Genomic DNA, 12,121 nt, shown 5'->3' on the forward strand with positions numbered 1-12,121 from the left:
TTTTTTTTTTTTCTTGAATATATGAATGCAAATATTTAAGACTAAAACAGCAAAGAAAAATCAACAGAAACCAAATTAACAAGAACAATGATAAAAGACAACCAACAAACTAGGAAACAAAAATACGATAAAACTAGGAAATCCTAATTCAACTAGGAATGAATTTTTTTTTTTTTTTTTAAGATGCTGAACGTGTATAGGATGGATGCAACCTTAACCTAATGCTAAAATTGCAGAATAACACAAAAACAAATAAAGCAAATAAAGATAGATCAAACCTGAACAAAATTTAGCTCTGATACCAAATGATACGAACCTAGGACGACCTGCTCCTAAACCCGTATTATATTAGCCCGGATCTTAATTAAGTTCAAGTTCTAATGGATTGGACCTCAATCCCTAACCAACCTGTGATTAGAAACCTTGGTATAATGTAGACGCCACAATAGGGGATGGAAAACCTATTGATAAGTCAAGCTAAAACAACCAATTCTCTAATGGTGTTTTAGGTGTTCTCAAAGAACAAAGAGATAATTAATCTCACAAATATTTTCTTAATCAAATCAAAGTTGTATTCTTATTGAAAAATAAGCCTTTAAATAGGCTACAAAGCCACGAAATAAAACCCTAAAAACAAAAGAAAACCAGCCACCACACATAAAGAAACCTAGTTGGCTGAAACTATACTTCCTTTCCTAATCTAAGTTTGATTAATTAATTCCTTTATATTAAATTAGGAATTAATTAATTTACAATGGAAAGAATAAAATAAAAACCTTGAAAGAATAAAATAAAAACCTTCCTAAAGTTATTTTTTCAGAAAATAAATAAATAAAAGCCAAAAAGTAATGGTAGTTTCCTAAAACAAAAAGTAAAAACAAATTAGGAAACTAAAAATGCTAGCCTTTTTGATCAAGTTGACTTTGATCAATCTTTGACCTCTTTGAGCTTGAAATCAGCTTCTAGACGCTTTGTAGGATGCCAAATAAGCTGAATATGAAGTCCCACACGTTGCCCATGCTTGGAAAAATAAGAAAAGGCTAAAACAGTAAAATACAGTAAAGCCAGCAAGCAATACAGCAAATTCGGCCAAATTGTTGATGCTGTCCGTACAAGCCCTCTTTGATTGCATTTGAGGCTGCTTTAACTTGATTCCATGACCTCTTAGGCATATGTATTGAACCCATAAAGCATTGGAACCATTTCATGCTTCCCGGACTCCAAAAATGTACCAAAACCGTCACCCGGGTCCGTATCGGCTTCCACCACTTGGATGCTTCGAATAGGCTTTGTATCTTCAAGTATGGACAAGCTCTATTGAGATTGATTACCCTCTGTATAAATACTCCCAGGTTGCCCTTAAATCTCTTAATTTGAGCTCTTGTGATTGGCCTAGTCTTCATCCGTGTCGAGTCAGCACCCCAGCGGGTTATCGGTGGAGCGGGCTCGGGCGGAATCACATCAACAAGCTTCCGGTACTGAACCTATTCAGGCTACATCTCAGAAAATTATGGTTCAAGAAACTTAGTTTAGAGATCAAGTTGATGTTCATGGGGCCTGGACATCATTTAACATCCACAAAGGAGTTGATGTTGGAGGTGACTATGCTGAACGGTTTCCTAACGATGAGGAGTATGAGCAGTTGCATAATATTTATCATGATGAGAATTACAATGCAGCAGGGGATGATGTTAATCATAATGATGTAGATTTTGATCATGAGTTGCCAGACAATGATAATGATATGCATCCTAAAATGAACAATGAAGGAGTTGATGATGTTAGGGTTCATCGTGCTACAAGTGACCACATATCATCGAGCAACAGAAGTGGTTCTATGGCCATATTTTTGTCAAAGTTCATTGGTTGTGAGAGCATAGTAGTTGGACAATTATTTCGCAACAAACGTGACTTACAGAATAAACTAAGTATCTATTGCATGCGAGAAAATAAGGAGTTCAAGGTGACACGGTCAACTACACAACGGTATGAGGTTGTATGCTTGGAAAATACTTGTAAATGGCGACTACGTGCAACCACATTTAAAAATGGAGAAATATTTGTTGTGAGAATTTTTGATAATGTACACAGTTTCTTGTTAGATATCGTGCATCGAGAACATAAGCAGACCAGTAGCCGGGTTATCGGGCAATGTATCAAATCTAAATATGAAAGTATTGCACGTGTTTACAAACCCAAAGAAATTCAACATGATTTTTTGCAGAAATATGGGGTGAATATAAGCTACAACAAAGCATGGAGAGGTAAAGAGTATGCACTTAACAGTGTTAGGGGATCTCCAGAGGAGAATTTTGCTAAGTTACCTGCCTACTGTTATGAGTTAGTGTCGAAGAACCCTGGGACTATTACACGTATCAAAACAGACGATAATAACAATTTTGTATATTTCTTTATGGCAATTGGAGCAAGCATTAGGGGATTTAAATCCCACATAAGACCCGTGTTGGCTGTTGATGCAACTACATTGAAAGGGAAATACAAAGGGTACATGTATATTGCATCAGGCATGGATGGCAATAAGCAAATATATCCTTTGGCTTTCAGCATTGGAGATGGAGAGAACGAGCAAGCATATACATGGTTTTTCCAAAACCTCAAGGATGCCATCGGAGATTTTCCGGATTTGGTGTTTGTAAGTGATAGACACCCCGCTATTGAAAGGGCATTACGCAAAGTTTTTCCCAATACATACCATGCGTTGTGCACGTACCATATAAGCAGAAATATTAAAGCAAATGGACATGTGAAAGATGAATCAATAATACAATGTTTCATGCTCGTAGCTAGTGCATATTTGGTTGAAGATTTTGAGTTTTATATGGGGCAAATTGAGGCAAAAAACAGTAGGGCTGCCCAGTACATTCAATCATGTGACCCTACAAGGTGGGCACGTTTTCTTTGTCCATGTAGAAGGTACACTATCATGACCACCAATATTGCAGAAAGCTTGAATGGCATTTTGCTAGATGCTAGAGAGATGCCAATAGTAGCATTAATAGAGCACATACGGGATTTACTGCAAAGGTGGTTTCATGAGCGACGTACTGCAGGTGCAAAATTGACAAAGCCTGTGACTGACCATATGGAAGAGCAACTCAAACTACGAAATTTGGAGTCCATCGGACTATGTGTGAAAGCCATTAATATACGTGAATTTCTTGTGGAAGGTGAGAGTTTAAGGGGTACAGTTAATCTCCAATCAAAAACATGCTCACGCAAAGTCTTCGATCTTGATCAATATCCTTGTAATCATTGTATTGCCGCTTGCAGAGACCGCAAAATTGCTCCTTATGGCATGTGTTCTCATTACTACACCGCGGATGCATATCGTGCAGCTTATGCTGAGTCCATTTACCCTTTGTTAGATGAAAAACAGTGGCATGTCCCAGATGACATGGCAAGTCGCATTGTTCTTCCACCAAGATGGACACGTAAGCGAGCCAGTAGGTCGAGGATGCAATGCATACCATCCGAAGGTGAAGATGTTATTGGACGTAGATGTAGCCGATGCGGTGGTGTTGGACATTATAGGCAGAGATGTACGAATCCATTATCTTATGCTTCGAATTAGAAAGTTTTAATTTAATGTTATGGTTTAATATGTTTTGATAATTATTTCATATATTGGATATAATATTTTCTACTCCACGGTGGAAGATTTATTAGCAATCTTTTTTTTTTTTTTGAATTTAATCCCAAATGAAAAGAGGCTTTCTGGAATTGATTTTCAATCTTTAGTTTACATATCATTTTATGAAATGTCCAAATGATTTTGAAAAGAAAAACAAACATATATCATTTTTTCTTTTATTTAAAATGGTTATTGATTTTAAATGTCACTACATTTTTTGTTAATTCCATCTTCAACTTATATAATATTTGTCCCCACTCCCAATTTTTTTTACCCCACTATTAACTTATATAATCTATTAGAAATTGATTTTCCAAGTGGAGGAAATTAGTTTCTGATAGGAGTAAAAATCATTCAACGATTTCCGCTTGGAGCAATTTTTTTCCAATAGGAGGAAAACTATTTCCACTTGGAGGAAAAATTTTCCACCTGGCGAAAATTTATCCAGAGGCTTCAATTTATCTCCATATGGGATTTCCGACTGGAGGAAAATTTTTCCGCCTATAGGAAATATTTTCCGACAAGCGGAAAATTTTTTAAAATTTGCAATTGAGCTCGTAAGGCGTTTGTGCATAACGGAATTCTAATAAATAAACATGGCACATTTCCTATAAGGTCAATTACTTATTCTTACATCAATACCACATTGTTATCTTTGTTAAATGAACATTATAAGCCACCATTATATTTACAATTATTAAGAGTCAAATATAATAAAGAATATGCATCTATAAACATGACAAAAGGAAAGAAAAATGCATCACCACTCAGCTCATATGCTTAGTTCTTTGCGGTAAGCCTCATATGCATACTTCTTCCTAAAGAACTCCATATCATCTTGTGTGGATGTCACTGGTAATCTAGCATATAAAAATTCGATGGTCTTGAGTGTAAACATGCCACAGTCACCACTACAAAAAAACAATTATTATAACATATATTAGAATTATTAGAACCATATTCAATAGCTAATATTTATTCAACAAACATGTACGTATTAAAAGGTTTTACCCGTTACTTTGCTGAGGGGTATTTTGTGCCAATTCACATGTAAACTCATCAACGGAGTCTACAAGATCCGGCCGCTACTCATAAAAGGATGCAGACTGCAGTAAATATGGTAACATTATGCATAATTTCTGGAAATAAATTTCTCCCCTGTTTCGGTTACCAGCCTTATTTGAATCATATACAGTCATACGACGCTCTTTCAAGTCCACGTGCCCTACCAGCCAATGTATGTTGCGCTTGTTTAGTGGAATCAACAACTGTCAATACATTACAGGATTTCAGTTAGCACAACAAATAAAGGAAAGCACATGAATAAATGAATAGTTAACATTACACAATTTGGACATGTATATTTTACATGATTTACGCATTTCCATGGCTTGGACTCCTTCATTCGAATCCTCAGCACATATTCTTGCATTGCGTATGAGAATTGGAACTTAGATGGATTGGCGAAGAACTTTCCATAACACTACTCAATGTATACCTACAACAAAATAATTTATTAGTTACCCAAAATCACAATAGCCACATATAGGACACCTGACCGTTACTTACCCAAAATCCTCCATCTATCACCTCAAAACTAGGATAAAAAATATCAGGAAATCAATTGGCACGTACACGAAATAAGTAAGGTAGGACTTCCATATGATGCATTGAAAGACGAGTTAATTTTAAATTACATCCATGCAGTTGAACAACTATCTATGGAATTTATCAAATTATAAAATAAAAATCTTGATCGAAAAATACTTACATCGTGATTCAGCCACTTCTCACTGGTTATAAGCAACTGGAAAAAGTCTTTACCCGCAGTCAAAATGTCCATATCAACCTTTGCTGCCCAACCGGACTTCATAAATTGGTCAAAATTTTTTACAAGTTGCGTGGGTACTGGTTTGTATGGGTCGAACTTCAAAGTAGAAGATGCCTCGGGTAAAGTGCGCTATAGTATTTTCCGCAAGCCTCCAACACTATAAGGAGTTGTAATAGCTGTTGCCGCCTTCCTATCCCTCCTCCCAATATCTATACTTTGCTTAGCAGCTGCTACCTTTCTTGCACGTTTCCCGGCAGAAAACTTTGATGGAGACACTTTCTCGATAATCGTAACACTTGGTCCTGCATCGTCTACAACAGATGGATGTGACTGTCTATCAACGGGGGTCGCATCGGGACCAAACTCTTCTTTATTTTCATCCCCTTCAACATCCACGTCCATCCCATCTCCCAACCCGTCAGCATTAACTCCCACTCCTTGGTGCTTCATTAACTTATCAAGCTTAGTGTCCAAACTTGCAAACTCTCTAAGCATGGCGATTCTTAAATCCTTAACGTCTTGCCGTACATTAGCCACTTCGCCTTCAAGGATTATTAATCTCTCTCTCAAAGGTACCTAAAAGAAACAATAATGATTAATACTTGCAATAATAAAAAAGATAAACATTCATACAATTTATTCAAACCTCATCATGGGATGGAGTCGTTGGAGGTTGGGATGGAGTCGATGGTTCAACACGAACATGAGCAGCAACTCCTGCAGTCGATGATGAAGGCTGGTCTGTCAGCTTATGTCCCATTCGCCGCCTCCCTCATTTTCCCATAATTTCCACAGACGCCTCTTTCCGTTTCTTACTTCTTCCACTTCTTGTAAGTGGAAGACCTTCATCTTTTTCATCATGACTTGCTTGTGGTGGCTTGTCTCGAACAGCAGGTGCAACATTGTATGGAGTACTATCATGATGTACATCCGATGCCAAGTTGTCGATATATGCATGCTCAAATTCAGTCACATTCATTAAGCCATGAACGGGATACTGCAAAAGACAAAAGGGATTATCATCAAGTGATTAGTAAGTAATACTAATATTCCTACAAATACTGTAAAAGTGTATAAATAATATTACTATGTTGGAATGTATATTTATATATATATATATATATATATTTGTACATATAAGTGGAAGAACTCATATACTTACATCACGATGATTGAAGAGTTCAGTGGCCTTCTCAAATCTTGGCACTTGTGAAATATGCCAATTAAGAATTCGAGGGAATGCCATGTCCGACAACTTCTTCCGAATGCTTGACCCAACGAAGGAATTGTTTCAAAACCCCAAATCTGTCAAACAATTAATTAATAATGAATAAATAAAGAAATACACACCATAAATACAAGTGTAACAAACTTTAAATAATAGTGTAACAAACTTACCATGAAAGCCAAAGGAAACCCACAAAGACTATAACTCTTTGACTTGTTTAAAGCCATGGACTCTCTATGCTCAAAAGCACTCTTCAACGATCTAATGGTGGTAGTATATGATAAAGTACCCCATGGATAGTTATTGAAGTACTCTAAATCGTCCACCATCTCCAAGTGATTATGAGGTGCGGTGGCCATGCTTTCTTTGCCTAGAAGAACCGTCTCTGGGAAATATAATAAAGCCAACTTCAATCTATCATCGTCAGCTTCATCATCGTCTTGACACTGTGCGGTCATGAAAGCTTCGGTTATCTCCGAGTTAGTGACCTTTCGCTTTCCGCCAAAATACGTATCACTAATACGAGTAGAGATGTTAACTCGCCTATTGGGTTCGTAACCAAACCGTAAACCTGTAATTATGGTGAAGTCTCTCCGAGTAAATCTAGCACCATGCCTTCCAAAATTGAATACCATAGAATCCTTGTCGTCGCAAACACACTGCCTATACAGCATGCTGTTGACAATGTGGCCACTAAATTGTATCTTGTTGGCCTTCAAAAAGTGGCCAAAACAGCTATCCTCAAACTTCTTTATTTGGGCTGGAGTCAACTTGAACTTAATATCCGACACGGCTTTCCAGAAGTTCGATCTACAATTAACCTTTGCCCTCGATATCTCTGAGTCCCAAAACCTTCGTTGGTAATTTGAATCCATTTATCTGCAAATCAAATACAACAAAGCATAACAAATGGAGAAAACGTTTTTTCTGACATGAGGAAAGCTTGGAGAAAAAATTTTCCGCCTGGAGGAAAAAGTATTTTCCTCCTGGAGGAAAACACTTTCCGCTTGGAGTAAAAAATTTTCCGCCTCGAGGAAAAAATTTCCTCCAGGAGGAAAAAAAGAGGAAATATTTTCCTCCGGGTGGAAAATTTTTTAGAACCTAAATGACGTACTCCTTACGGGATTTGTGCAACAATATAATGAAAATGACTAAAGAATCTTTTCGAACCAGCGCATATGTGGATTTAAAAGCTACTAAATCTTCTATATAGTATTGTACATTATACATTAGTAGTGTACATTATACATTGCTTCCTAAGGATAACCTATAGATATATTATGGTTTCACATTCAAACCTCCCATTAAATTCAAACAAAAACACAACTTCACAATAGTTTTAATTTCACATTTCACATTCTAACCATGCAACACAAACATTTCCGTCACACCAAATAACACAATATTATAAGCATAGCGCATAATGACAAAGGTTCAAAATTGAGCAATTTATAAAGGATGACTTACCATATCTAAAATAATCCATCATGGAAATTATCAACAATTCTGAATAACCATTCAATACAGCACAAATAAAGGTTCTCAAATTAGTTCGTTACATTCAAGCGAAATTAGTTTACAACATTTTTCTATTTTGTTCAGAGAAGCAACTTACATTAATGGGGGACAAACTGCCACCAATGCTTCTCTATCTATTTATATATATATATATATCTCTCTCTCTTTCTCTATCTCTGTAAGTGTGTGTGTAATTTTCTCAGCATACACTTGTAACTCTAACGATGGAAACTTTTGTGCTTTAATTTTCTGCTTATTCCATCACCTGCTCCTCCATTGCTGAAAAATATAGAAAATCAATATTAGTAAGGATCCCAACAAATCTTTCCTTTAACAACTACTAAAGATGAAAGGGAAATTCCAACACCTGAAGACAAATTACAACAACCTCTGTATAAGATCAACAAGGGTAGAAAAATAAATGTAGTACACAATTCATACATATTTCCAGTTGAAAAAATGCATATGTGAAAAGGAAATTTTATGGTCACTTTTTCAGTGTAATGAGAATAATCGGCTCCACTTTTACCACCAAAGAGACAACATCGAAGAGCAACTTATGGGTTTGGGAAGTTTCCCATTTCAAGAAATTGGACAGAGACCTAAAGAAAAATCTTGTCCGTTTGATCTTAAGGCTTTATGTAAATTTCTCATAAAAAGCTCTACTTATTCTTACATTTGTGAATCTAGAATTTCAACTTTTTTTCCTAGGATTAATAAGCTCTAACTTATTTTGTAATTTCACTAACATAGTCTCTAAAGTTTTTACAACTTAATTGAAATTCAAATTTCTTTCTCTGAATTTTCTATCCAAATTCAATCTAAAAAAGATTCAAATTCCACAATCCAGCAATTCCAACATAAATCAATCTACATAAAAACCTTATTCCCAAAATCATTTCTTGCAGCAATTTCAAAACGAGAAACCATGTTGAGTTCAACCTGAAGATAGAGTTTTCTTCTCCAACAATTATATAGCAAATATCAAGTTGTTTCCATTCAATCCCAACAAAATTTTAGATAAATATATCAAAGAATTACTATATTGACTCTAAAGAATACAAACTTCATATAGAGCTGTGAGGAAACTCATGTTTCAATCAAAGACAATGAAAACACAAAAAATAATGATTCATATGAACCAAAAAAGTAGGAAAAGTATATAGAACAAAATGAAAAAAATAAAAATAAATAAAACCTATACCATTTGCTGTCTCGAGAAGCACTAAAACCATTTAAATAGCTACCAATACAACCGAAAATACCCAGAAAGCAGCATTGAATCTCTTAAGCTGATGAAAGAAGCTCGACCCAGAACACAACTTGTCGAAACAAGTGGGTTATTGATAATTTCCTAACAGTTCCTTAGACTTTCTTGCAATCTTCATTATTATTATTATTTTTCATGGCAAAGAATGGAAATTTTGAAAGTAACATAAAACCCAACAATGATATGCTAGAATATGATAGAAAAAATAAAATAAACTAAATAGAGGCAAGACAGCTAGAATAGATTAAATTAATTCATCACATCCACCATTTGCCTAGTTTCATAACCACAATAACCTACCATAAGACCTCTGCCCTTTGAATTGAATTTAACTCTACTTTAATTGAGAAAGGAAATTTTAGTGCCAAGCAAATCCACAACATAGAGTTGTTCCTAATTCGTATTTATTGATTCTTTTCCCCCCAAAGAGGAGTAACAACAATGACTTTTTTCATATTTTGGAAAAAAAAAAAAAAAAGAGTGTGACTATTTTAACCATGCAGCAATCAAACTTAGCATATTATATGTGTAAGATGTGCATAGGAGAGGCCACAGAATATTGCTTACCTAGCTAATGATAAGATGGAGCCTGGAGGCTCAAATAAGTAAATGTCTCCTTCTATATTCTTTCTTTGATTTCTATTCAAATGAACCAGAGCATATGCGAAATTTGGAAATTTTGCACCAACAGAAATAAACCACAAAAACTACTAACAACTAAATAACTACAAAAATATACAAATAATAAAAAAAATATATTAAGGACAAAATCATTTCATAAAATTCCTGAATTTTCTCACTTTTTATATATTTCAAGAGGCAATATAAAAGACTATGATAGCTACAAAGAATTTATTTATTCCTTCTGGGGACATATACAGCAAGCTAGCTCAAGTATATCCCATAAATCTAATCAAACTAGTACTACTGCTACATATTTTCTGAGCTCTGCCTAGTCAATGGCCAGTCAAAAGTGCATATTCTAAATACATTTCTTTTAATAAGATTAGCAAAAGTCACACATGAACAGAGAGGAAAAACTAAACAACAAGGAAAGCCTATCGAAATAACATAATTTCATCAAATAGAATCGAAACCCTATTGAAAAGGAAAGCAGAGAGAGAGAGAGAGAGATGTATGTTTACCTTAAAGCCCGACGGTGGCAAGAACACTGATGGTGGCCAGAAATGTTTAGGTGTCCCAAGAGGTATCAAAGCCAGTGAAGGGTGTAAAATGGGGTGGATAAAAAGCCTCGTATGCTGTATGTACGACTTTGGGTCTTCTAACTGTAGTATATCTGCAGGACAGAGGCAAATTCGCAAGCAATCTATCAAAAACGCCGGTGAGGATGATTTTTCTGATGAATGAGATGGTTTTTTTTGGAAGGAAAGTGGAAGGGAAAGCTCTAGGTTTCTTTCAAATGGGAAAGGGAAAGGGAAAGGGAAAGGGAAAGAAGAGACATAAAAACAAAAGAAATAAAAAACCTACGTTTTGGTAGTGAAAAAACATAAAAAAGATTTAAAAAATTTAAAAATAAAAAAGGGTATTTTGGTCTGAATGGGTTAAAATGTGGCTATTTTTTTAAAAAAAATTTTTTTGCTATTTTTCAAAAATGGAGTTGTACGGTGGCTATTTTTCGAAAAAACCCAAAAAATCATAACAGTTACGGGATCAAAAAGTGAAGGCTGGCAGGGGATTGCACAAGAAATAAAAAAAAAGAAAAAGAAAAAAAGAAAAAAAGAAGAATGATTTAGGGCTTTTTTGAAACTTTAATAAGTGGGACCCGATTGGTATAATAATAATTAAAAAATATACAAGTTATAGTTGAAGCGGAGAAGAACGGCAAGAATGGCACAAGAAACAAAAAAAAAAAAAAAAGAACAGAAAAGAAAAGAAAAAGAATGATAAAGGACTTTATTTTTAAATTTTAATAAAGTGGGCCCAGTTAGAGTTTTCCAGCCATAAGAAAGCTTCTGTTAGTATAACTCAATGGTGAATGATGTCAAAACAGAAAAAAATAAATGATGGTATTTTAAATGAGGTGTCAATTTTTTATTAATGGGATAGGATTGGGGACAGAGTTTTGGAGATAGAAGATCTGTATCTCCATATATGGTATATGGGTGCCGCAAATGTTGATAATATGAAAGTGATAGGAATTGGAACTTGAACTACCATTAATTTCTTTGCGTAATATTACCGCAAGTGATAGGGATTGGATATATGGAAAAATGTTTTTTGTTTTCAGTAATTGGAGGATATTAAGCTTGCAGCTAAGATAGTATGAATGGAAGAGACTGGTATGCTCTCTTTCTATGCAAAATAAAAATAAAAATAAAATAAAATAAAAATAAAAGGTCAACGAACTGAGAGTGGCTAGTTAGTCGCGCAGCATCCATCTCCACACGTAATCCATCAGCGATAAAAACCAGAGAAACAAAATATAGAAAATGAAAACACGTGCCATATCAAATTGCATCATTTTCACTGCCATTCATTTTATAAGTGAGGCCCGTATATAGAGGTGGTAATTTAGATTATGACATGGCGATACGATTCGAAAATGATACGGAATAAATGGATTGGGTTTATCATAAATGAGTTCGAATCATAATCAGTCAA

Source organism: Ziziphus jujuba, chromosome 1, assembly GCF_031755915.1.
Source record: "Ziziphus jujuba cultivar Dongzao chromosome 1, ASM3175591v1".
NCBI classification, from domain to species: Eukaryota; Viridiplantae; Streptophyta; class Magnoliopsida; order Rosales; family Rhamnaceae; genus Ziziphus; species Ziziphus jujuba.